We start from the raw sequence: 10,708 nt of genomic DNA, 5'->3' as shown, positions 1-10,708 counted from the left end.
CTACAGAACAGAAAGTGGGCACTCAGCAAACCCATGCCTCCCCAAGGGGTTGAGAGGGGCTGGAAGGCCAGGGCCTGTGGGAGGGCCGCTGGCTGCCCTGCAGGCCCCCTGCCTCTGTCCTCCAGGGTGCCTCTCCTCCGGGAGCCTTCACTTGCTTCTTGTAGGGTGGATGGTGGCCCCCGTGCCACGTGTGTCCACGTCCTAAGGCCCAGAAAGTGCGGTGTGACCTTACTGGGAAAAATCGTCTTTGCAGATGTGATTATCTGATGGGCCCTAAATCCAGCGACCAGTGGCCTCGGGAGAGGGAGGGAGCTCGGAGGAGACACAGAGGGGAGAAGCCAGCTGAAGACGCGGCAGCGGCCGGCCGGAGGGATGCGGCCACAAGCTCCCGGACGCCTGGAGCCCCAGAGGCCAGGAGAGGCAGGAAGGACCCGCCCCAGAGCCTCCGGAGGGAGCTGGTGGCCTCCAGGACCGTGAGAGAATACATTTCCATTGTTTCAAGCCACCGAGTTTGTGTAATTTGCTGTGGCCGCCCCAGAAAATTAATGTACCCCTTAAGCGCCCCCTCACTTTGAGGGTCCCAGGTGGCATTCCCCACTGTGGGGAGGCCTCCCTGACCCTGCTCAGAGGCTGACGCACTCCCAGCTGTGTGCCTGCCTGCGCCAGGTGTTGGGGGCCTGCAGGGCTCCATTCTGCTGGACTGTGGTCTGACACCCCTTTGCCCGAGGGTAGCTGTCGGTTAGTCTGGAGGGGCGGAGAGCTCCTCCAGCCAAGTCCTGGACTGAGGGGCAGACAGTCTGACCTCAGGAGCCGGTGGCCCCCTGCCTGGGCCTAATGGGTGCAGCACCCGGGGGCGGGCAGTGGGGCCCCTGGTCACCTGCAGGCCACTTGTCTTCCCCTTGGTCTGAGTACAGACTTTCAGAACCCCCAGGTTGTCCTCCCCCGGAGCCCGCGCCCCACTCCCCATCCCTTCTAGAGGCCCAGACCCCTAGGAGCTGGGTCAGCCCACCACCCTGCTGCCCTATGACTCCCCATGTGTTCTGGGGAGGCGGCCCGCTGCCCACATGGTGACAGCGAGAGCTCAAACTCAAAAACTGCCGCATAACCCAAAAAGCTGGTGCGGGTGCCAGCCCGGGGGCAGCCTTTCCCACGATGGCCTGGGACTGGGCCATCAGGCGCATCTACAGCCCCGGGCAAGGCAGCCAATTGTTAACCGGCCAGCCCCGCAGGGCAGGGCAGATGCCTCTCCCTGGGTGCCACAGGGCTTGGCTGGGCTTGGCCCGAGTGCCTGGAGGCAGAAGGGGCTGGGTAAAGGCCCAGCACCCCTCCTGCAGCTGTGGTGCGGGTCTCCCAGGCAGCTCAGGCCCTGGCTTCCCGCGGGGAGTTGGTGCCTTTGCCAGGGCTGGAACAGGAAGGCCTCCTCACTGGCCCCCGTGCGGCCTCTGGGCCCCTCTGCTGGGCTCCTGCATGGCTCCCGCTTGGCCACCTGCTCAGAGAGACCTTCCTGGGTCGTCCTCACCCCACCCCCACCCTGCTGCCCCCTCTACTGCCCTGGCTTCTGCAGCACCGGCAGCCCCTGCAGCTGACTCGTCCTGCGTGGAGCCTCCTTGCTGCCTGTGACCCCCTCTCAGGGACATCCCTCCTCCCGCCCACCCCCAACCCCCAGTGTCTGGAACTGCACCGGCTCCCAGAGGGCGCTCAGGAAAGAGTGGGTGCTGAGGAGGGAGGGAAGGCAGGGAGGAGGGACGGGCCCCTCTGCCCTGGCTCTGGCTGCAGAGCCCTGGGTCGGAGGCATCAGCCAGTCCTTTGCGAAGCCGTGGGTTGGGACCCTAGGACCTCCTCCCACAAGGCCGGGGGTGGGACCAGCATCCGGAGGTTTGGTTTGGGAGGCAGCTGTAGATAGAGGACGTCTTGCTGAGCCTCTGTGGGTACAAGGGAGCGGGCAGGGGCTGCCAGGCCTTCTGCCCAGCATGCATGGGTGACAGCCTGGCCCGGCACCTGGAGAGTCCCCCGACTGCCCAGGCCCCGAGTCGGGCCTGTGGGGACCCAGGGGAAGGAAGAAGAGGGGTCTCACCTGTGGGGTCTCCACACCTAGCACCCTCCAGGGTCCTGGTGCCACCTGGGGTTGGGGAGAGGGCATCCTGGGGCATCTGTTGGGGCACTGCCCGCCACAGGCACACTTCCACGGCCTGGGCTGGGGGTTTAGGGGGCCGGGGCTGCTTCTGTCCTGTCTTCCTTACCCACCCCCCCTGCCTGGTGTGGGTGGGAGGTGGCAAGGGATGAGGGCACCTTCTTGGAGAGGCTCCTGGGGGGCTCCAGGGGTGCGGCTGCCTGCGGCCCAGTGGCAGTGCCAGCAGCACGGGGGCTGCACCAACTGCTCGCCAGCCTTCAGCGTGGGGCCCACTGCCCGTGGAGCCCCCCCACTATAACACCAACAGTCTGTTGTGTCTGCAACAGAAATCCCCCGTGGGACGACGTCACAGGGCTCCCCCAGTCAGGGACACGGGGGCTGTGGGTGGTCAGGCGTGGCCTGTGCCCTGAGGGCACACGAGGGCTTGCGCCTGGGCAGGAGTGTACAGCCGGCTCAGGCCCACTGCTGGAACCCACGGACCCCGGCCTCCCCTCCACCAGGCATTCGGTGAGCAGCCCCTCCTCCGGTGGCGATCAGGCCATGGATGGACGGCATTACCAGACAGTATTAGACAGAAAGACCAGATCTAACCGTGTCTGGTAAGACGCCCATCGGCAGGCTGTGGTGCGGCCGGTCTCATCGGCGGCCCTTCTGGAGGGCCTGGGGCTTCCCCTGCCACCCGTCCCGCCGCACCGTGAGGAAGAGGGAGGGTTCAGCGGCAAGACCCCCAGAGCCTCCTAGTCCGTGGAGCGGCCCCAGAGCCCTGGTGGCCTGGCCCAGGGCTGCTCCGAGGAGGGCTTTCCTGTAGACCCTGTCTGAGCAGCAGCCTAAACACGTGTTTGTGGGCACAGCTGGGGAGCAGTCTGGCTTCCCTGCTCTGGATCCCGGGTCAAGGTGGCTGTGGCACCCTCGCAGCTTTCTGAACGGCCCTTGGCCGGTTAATGAGTAACAGCCGGGCCAGGGGCAGAGCCTCCTCCTGTGGGAGAGCCACGGGGGCCCAGGGCAGAAGGGTCACCCCGTGCCTACACCGGCAGGTCTGGGGGCTGGTGTCCTGGCTTCAGATCAAAAAGATAAAACAAAAGACCGTCCCGGCCTTGATGGTTTGGGACAATGTTCCCAGTCTCGCCTACGACACTGCGGGGGCTGAGGGCGGGGAGAGCGGCACGGAACGTCCACTGCTCCAGGCACCTGGACACACCCTTGTCCCCCCGCGTCCCCAGTGGACCGAGGGAGTAAGAGAGGTGACCGCCCACGGCCCCAGCTGGCTGGGACCTCTAAGGGCAGGGCCACTTCCCAGCAGTGAGCTGGGGTGCCCCGGACAGCCGTAGTGGACATCTGACCCTGTGTGGTGGATGGGAGGGCCCGGGAAGGGAAGGTGAGGGCTGCCTGCTGCCAGCCCTGTTCCAGCCAGAAGGCGCGTTTCTCTGTGTGGCTGCTGACAGGCCACCGGTCACTCCGTGGGGAGAACCCAGGCCCAGCCACAGCGGGTGCGCAGGAGCCTGCCTGCAGGCTGGCGGCCCTTCTCAGGCCCTAGCATCCCGAGTCCCTTGGGGAGCACCGAGGGCCCCGATGTGGCAGAACCCGCCCCACAGCAGTCGGCAGAGGCCTCCTTGGTTGGGCCGGGCTGCAGAGCTGAGACGGGCCGTCTGCCCGTCTCCCAGCTGGCCCGGGGCTCGGCCCAGCTCTGGAGTCCAGGAGCTCAGGACCGCGTGTCCTCGGGCCACTTCCCGGCGGGTGGTGGGTCACCTTTGAACATCGTTACCAGACAGTGTTAGAGTCGAGCGGAGAAGTCCAGCACTGTCCGGTAAGATGCCCACAGAGGCCCAGGTGTGCCTCGGCCCGAGGACGCGGGACAGACGTGGGTGCCCCACAGCCTGCACGCAGGGCCCAGGTGCAGGCAGGGAGGCCTGCGTGCTGCTCCGTTTTCCCAGAGCCAAGGGCACCTGGGGCCGCGGACCCGGGACCAAGGCCGGAGGTGTTGCTGGCCTGTGAAGTGGCCCACCCGCCCCGGGCCCAGGCCTCTGTCGCCGCTCCACTTGGCCCACACCTGCCAGGTGTGGCAGCACCTGCTTGGGCGCCCTGGGCAGGCCCGGAACCCGAGCATCCTAATCCCAGATCACTGGGGGCGGGGCACCCGGTGCAGCTGCAGGAAGCCTGTGATTCTGGAGGCTGAGAAGGGGCACAGACACGTCCGGGCCTGGGGAAGGGGCCTGCCCAAAGTCAACTTTCTGCCTGGCAGCCACTGGGACAGGACAGGGTGGGTGAGCTGACTGTGGGTGTCAGGGGCTGTGGCTGGTGTGGGGCCTGTGTGAGGAGAGGTCGGGGCCCGGGGCCAGGCTAGGGGAGGGCGGCCCCGTTGCTGCGAGCAGGGCCCCACCGTCATCATTACCAGGCAGTATTAGAGACCAGGCACCATCCAATGCTGCCCAGTAAGATGGCGATGGCCGCCCCGAATTGGGTCTGGGGGCCGCCCGTCTGGCGTGAAGAGGGGAATCGATGGAGGGGCGCCCAGCAGCCTGAGGTGGAGCCATGGAGACTTAGGGCACTGAGGTGGGGAGGGCCCCGGCCGGGGCTGGAGCAAGTGTGTGCCCTGAGGCCACAGTGCCAGGCAGGCGCCATGTGTGGGGGGTCAGCCCGGGGGGAGGCGGGACTGCAGCGCCTAGAAGCCCCCGGAGGCCAGGACCACAGGGTGACCCCCTGCCCAGCCAGCCCTGGCCGGCCCAGTGGGGCCACCAGCTCCGGGCATGGGGTGGGCACCTGTGGGGGGCAGGGTGTCCTGCCCACAGGAGGCTGGGGCCCAGGGGCGGGGGCAGAGCGGGACCCTCCCGCTGAGCCGGCGCAGGGACAGGCCCAGCCCCGGGGTCCTGGGTGAGCACGAGCGTGTATGAGGCTCTGTCTCTCGGGTGCAGCCCCAGCACAGTCTCCAGTGCCCACCTTCCCGCCCTTCGCAGGAGCGTGGACGAGCGTCGGGACCAGGAAGGAGGATGGCTCCCAAGGCCCGGCCCTCCTCAGCCCCCCACCCAGCAAGTAGGATGGTGTTCCCGGGGCCCAGGGCCCCCACCTCTCACCGAGCAGCCTGTCCCCAGTGCCCCACTGTTGCGTGGCCCTGGGGTTCCGGCTGCTGCTGGCTGTGAGGTCCAGGGGCGGGTGAGGAGGTGCTGGGCCTGCAGGAGGGGTGCAAGAGGGGTAGCCCGGTCCAGACTGCGCCTGGCGGTCACTGTGGCTTGTGTGCCCACTGGTCTGGGGTCCAGCCCCAGAGCAGGTGGGACAGCAGCCCCCAAAGGCAGAATACAGGGCAACAACCCCCAGGTGCCTGCGGCGGCCAAGCCAATCTCGCACGCACCCCAGGACAGGTGGGGGCCCTGCCCTGCTCAGGGTCCACACCTGGGGCCCCTGAAGGGAGCCGACAGACCCCTGGCACCCTGCCCTGGGGGATTGAGGGCCTCTCCAGGCCTGGAGAGCTGGCCAGAGCAGCTTCTCAAGCTTTCCGGCACCTTCCACCCACAGAGGCTGCAGGGAGAGGGCCTGGGCCCTGTGCTGATACCCCCCACCCGAGGCTGCCAGACTGACCACCACCAAGACTGCGTCCACCCAGCCCCGGGCCTCAGCCAGGTCCACCCGCTTCTCTGGCTTCATGCTCGGGAACAGGCGACATTTCTCACAGGGCCTGACCTGACTTAGGCTTGGCCTTGGGGGACATGCATGGGGAGTGGGCTTCATAGGTGCCCGGACCCTCCAGGTGACCACGTCCAGGCTCAGAGAGTGGTGCCCATGGCCGGGCTGCAGGCCTTTGCCCCTCTGGCCCCTCCTGGCTCAACCTTGCCTTTCTGTGTCCATCCTTCAGACCTGTAAAGTCAGTTCACTTTTTTCTGAGCTAAGTGAAACCATTTAGACTTCACTTTCAGAGCTGAGTTCAATTTCAGCTCCACTCCTGGCTGCCAGGGTACAGGGTTGGGACAGGGGCCCAGCATCCCTCCTTGTAGCCAGCCCACCGTGCCAAGTGGCCTCCCCTGCCTGGCCTCCAGTGCCCTCGGCTGCTCATGGCCAGCCCTACTTGGGGAGCACCGAGGGCCTGGGAGACCCCACAGGCCCCGGCCAGCCTGGCTGCAAGCCAGGTGGACAGGCCAGTCCCGCTGTCCGCTGCCCACCAGCATATCGGCTGTTATGTTCTCCCCTGGGAGGCAGAGACCTGGTGGGCAGCAGCGTGCTCCCTCTTAAGCCCCAGGACAGAAACCCACTCTCCTCCTGAACCCAGAACCTGTAAATACACAAGGAAAGACCAAGGCCCAGCCTGGGCCCCAGCACAGCTCACATGTGGGTCAAGGGCCTGGACTGCCGTGTGCCTGGCTTGGGGCAGTCAGGCGAGTCTTACTGGCTGAAATGAAAAGTGAAAATAAATGTAGCCTGTTTTTGAGTGCCCCCAACGGTGCTTTCTTAGCCAGTTGTTGGCAGGAGTGAAGCCAGCGTGTGGCCCCTGGGTGCGGGGTCTGGTTAACCATCACCATTCTGACCAGGCTCGGGTAGGGACATTGAGGAATCAGAGCATCTCCTGTTTGGAGAGCAAACAGCCCACCTGGAGGGTGCCCAGCCTGCCCAGCCCGGCAGGACCCACCTGCACAGGACAGGGTGGGGTGGGGAACACGATCCCAGCGTGAAAAACCAACAGGCTGGTTAACCTGCCCGACGGGCCTTAATCAATGGTGAGGCCGCACAGAGAACAAAGCACAGAAACCCAACCCCTGTGCGCGGAGCGGGCAAGGAGACGCTGGGGCGGGGGTGGCCCGGAGCTGGCCTGTCTGCACGCAGGGCACAGCCGGAGCTGCGCGTCGGAGGCCAGGCCTCCGTTCCCCGCCTCAGCCCTTCGGGGCGCCCTCCCCACACAGAGGCCAAAGCAGCCTCCTCAGGAGGCTGGTGGCTTCCACGGGCTGTTTTGCCGTCCCCTAAGTTCGCCAAACAGATTTTGCAAAGAAGGTATTTGCAGGTGATCAACATGTCTGAAAATGCACAGTGGACTGCGTCCATGTTTTATGGTGTTTTGCATTTTCATAAATGCAAAACTTATTTTGCCTAATTCAGCGTGCTGCCAATGGCTCTAACTTTGAAGCATTTCATCTGAGTTACTAGACAAAAGAAAACCAAACCGACCTATTTTTCTAGATGCTCAGCCTAAAAAGGCCTAAAATGCTCCCAGTGGATTAATTAAAACAGCCTATCCTTCTGCCCTAGAAGCTTCGTTCGTCAGGAACAATGAACCCTATATTATGCCTCAGAGAGAGTCTGCCTCTTGTCACATCGAGGTTATCACCTCCTAAGCTTCAAAGCTGCTGAAGAAAAGCCAGCGACTGGGCTGGGTGTGCTCGGCCGGGGCAGCGCGGCCGTCCTTCCGGGACGGGGTGCTCGCGTGGCTGCTGCAGAGGCTGCTATTTCGAGTTTAGGTGGAGGATCTTTAGTCCAGACTTTGGACTTGACCCCAGTCACCGAGTCGTGGGCGGGGGCCAGCCTGCACCTCCTCAGACGGGGGCAGGTGAGGAAGAGCGCGAATCCGGGCCAGACCGGCTCTGGCCCGCGCTCCGGCCATCACCAGCATGGCCACCGGCGAAACCGAGCCCTGCCCGGGAGCAGACGCACAGACACCCACGGCCAGAGCCCCCGCGTCTCAGGCCTTCCCGGCACCTGGCTCCGGGCGAAGAGACACCTCAGCACCGGCACTTCAGTGGCCGACTCGGGAAAGGGCTTTCCAGAAGGTCCTGTGGCGGGCGGAAGGCGGGAACCCTCAGCTGGCAAGCCCAGGCTGCCCTCTGGCCGGGCGGGAAGACCCCCACCGGCCGGTGCTGGCCCTGTGGACGTGGCCTGTGCACCCTGACCACCCTGGGCCGTGGGGCGGCTCCACACCCCACACCCCCGGCGCACCCGGCCCCGGGGCCCACGTTCACGCAGAGGAAGGGCCCCCCTTCCCCGAGCTCTGGCCCCACCGGACGCTGCGGCCCGATGGGCCACTGCCACCATCGCTCGCCCATGTCCTCCCTGGGTGGGCGGTGCAGGGGCCTGCGGTGCCGGTGCTGGGGGAGGCCCTCGGCCCAGGGCGGCGCCCTCAGGCTCCCCCACCTCCACCTCCCGCACTGACCTGCCCCGACAGGATCTGGGCCTGGAGGATGAGGGTGGGAGGCCGCTCCCACCCCTGCCTGCGGCCTGAGCCCAGCCCCATCCCTGCACCTGGGACCCACCGGGCCTCTGTGCTGACGCCAGGGAAGCCTTGGTGCTGGTCACCCCGAGTACCTGTCAGCCCCTGGTCCGCGGCCTGGGCGCCCAGGTCTGGCTTCGGCCCGACCTGCCCACAACCAAGGTGGGACGCCTGCTGCCTGGGGAGACCCGCGGCCCGCTGCCCTCTTCGGAGGCTCCGCACAAAGGAACCCGAGGTCCACGCGTGTGCAGTGGACGGCTTGCCGGGCCTTTGGGGAAAGTTCTGAGAGCGACTGGGAACAATGGAGGTGGCGCGGGGCAGGGCAGGGAAGAGGCAGCGAGGCCCCGGCTCGCCTTACATGTAGGGCCTCCCCCCTCCCCACGCAGGTGTCTGCTCCAGGCCGACCAATCTCCACTCCTGGCGGCCGACAGGTGTGTCCCCCGGGCTCCCATAGGCCGGGAGGGAGGCAGCTAGTGACGCAGCGGCAGGGCGGGCGCCGGGCCTGCACACATTCCTGCCCCCGCCTCGCCCGACTCGCCTGCCCGCCGGGCCAGGTTGAACAGAAACCAGGGCAGGGAGCGTCTGCAGGGGCTGCAGTGGAGCGTGTGAGCCGCCGGCCGGGGTGGCCGGCAGCAGCTCCTGTCCAGGCGCTGGGCGCGGCCTTGCTGGACCAGGGAGGGAGTGGAAGAGGGGCACGCCCTGCACCCCTGCTCTCCACCCGGTGGCCCCAGCGACGCCCCTGCCCCTTGGGGCTGTGGCCTCCCGTTGACAAAGGGCAGAGGCTGGACCTGACCCCTCAGCTCCAGGCCCCCAGCTCTGCCCCTATGGGCAGGCGGCCCCCAAATCAGGCCATGCGCCACACTGACCCACACGCTCGGGGAGCCAGGCTGCTGGGAAGGCGGCCCCGCTGCAGGGTTGGGGGCCTGCCTGGCGACCGAGGCCTCGGCAGCCCCTGGGACCCCCATTTTGGAACCCCTGGACTAGGGATGCAAGGTTTTGTGATGGGGTTTGGAAGGGCCTGGGGGCCCATGGCCACAGGGTGGGAGGGACAGGGCCCCAGTCCAGCAGGACACATCCTGAGGATTTCATGCTTGTTCCCTGCTCCTGACAAAAGGGCCTGTAATGAAACGACTGTGATCCCAGTAATTAGCCCGACCAGCAGAGAGATCCCAAAGGCCCAACTACTTTCCGTAACGAACCCTGCAGCTGTGCTGGAAACACAGCGTCAAGGGCTGTCCCTGGGCTACCGGCACTTGGCCTTGCTCCACCCTGGGAGCTGGGCTCTGTGACCCAGAGGCTGTCCTCCAAGGGTGGATGAGGCCAGATGGCTGAGTCACTGCTGCAGAAATCTCCAGGGGGTGCAGCCGCACAACTCCAGAGGGCGCCGTGCACACCACACGGGGGACCCAGAGGAGGGTACGGCCCCCAGGAGCCTCCGTGGGCCTGGATCACTGTGGTCACAGTGGGGGAACCAGAAATCTGCCACGGGCCCCCGGAGAGGGGCAGGGCATCTGGAAGCCAGTCCTGGGAGCATCGGTGACCTCTAACCCTCCAACCCTCCAGCCCCCAGCCCCTCCTTGGGATTGTTAGGACGCCCACCCACCCCGATGCCCACTCAGGTGTCCACGTTTGTGTGTGGGTGGGGCAGGACACAGGCCTCCAGTGGGGACCACATTTCGGGGAGCCTGAGGCATGGCCATTGGCTGGGAGTGGGAGGAGGGGCTGCTGGCGCTGACCCCCTACTCAGGCTCACACCCTGCCCCCCTCGCGCTGCCTGGGCCGGCGGGGGCGGGGGCACGCATCCGAACCACAGGGCTTAGCCTAGAGATGTCAGGCTGGGGCTGATGTGTGTGGTGTCACCAGACTTCAGAAGCTCCCAGGAGGACGAGGGGCCACCAGAGGGAGCCGTGGCCAGTGGCCACTGAGCCCCGAGGGCCGGGACGCGGTGGGGACCAAAGGGGCCCTGCTCAGCTCTGCCAGGAAGGGGGGCGGCCGAGGGGCCGACTGACCGATCGCCTGGCCTGAGGCAGAAGTCAGCCTCCTCTGAGTTTCTGGCCGGCGTGGGCTGCCTGTGGCTCTGATCCTGTTGTCACCGGGTGGGGACACTTTCCCACCAGTTCAGACGCTCCACGCAGACTCAGAGACCCCTGGGCACAGACTGTGTCTGTCTCACTCAGAGTTAAAAGACCACACGGTTTTCTGTGGGAGGTTTCTCGAGGCTGCTCTACCAGCAGCCGCCCTGGGGCCAGGGAGACCCCCCCCCCCCGCCATAGACTATTATCTCGGGAAACTTGAGGTCCCGGCGGGAGGCCATCCCAGCTGACCAAAGCTGTGCCGCTGAGGCCTGCTCTTAGCCCAGGGTCAGAAAGTTCAGGAAGCAGCTTAGCTTTGCCCAT

The sequence above is a fragment of the Mesoplodon densirostris genome, chromosome 2 (genome assembly GCF_025265405.1).
Source record: "Mesoplodon densirostris isolate mMesDen1 chromosome 2, mMesDen1 primary haplotype, whole genome shotgun sequence".
NCBI classification, from domain to species: Eukaryota; Metazoa; Chordata; class Mammalia; order Artiodactyla; family Ziphiidae; genus Mesoplodon; species Mesoplodon densirostris.
Note: the sequence above shows the minus strand (reverse complement) of the source record.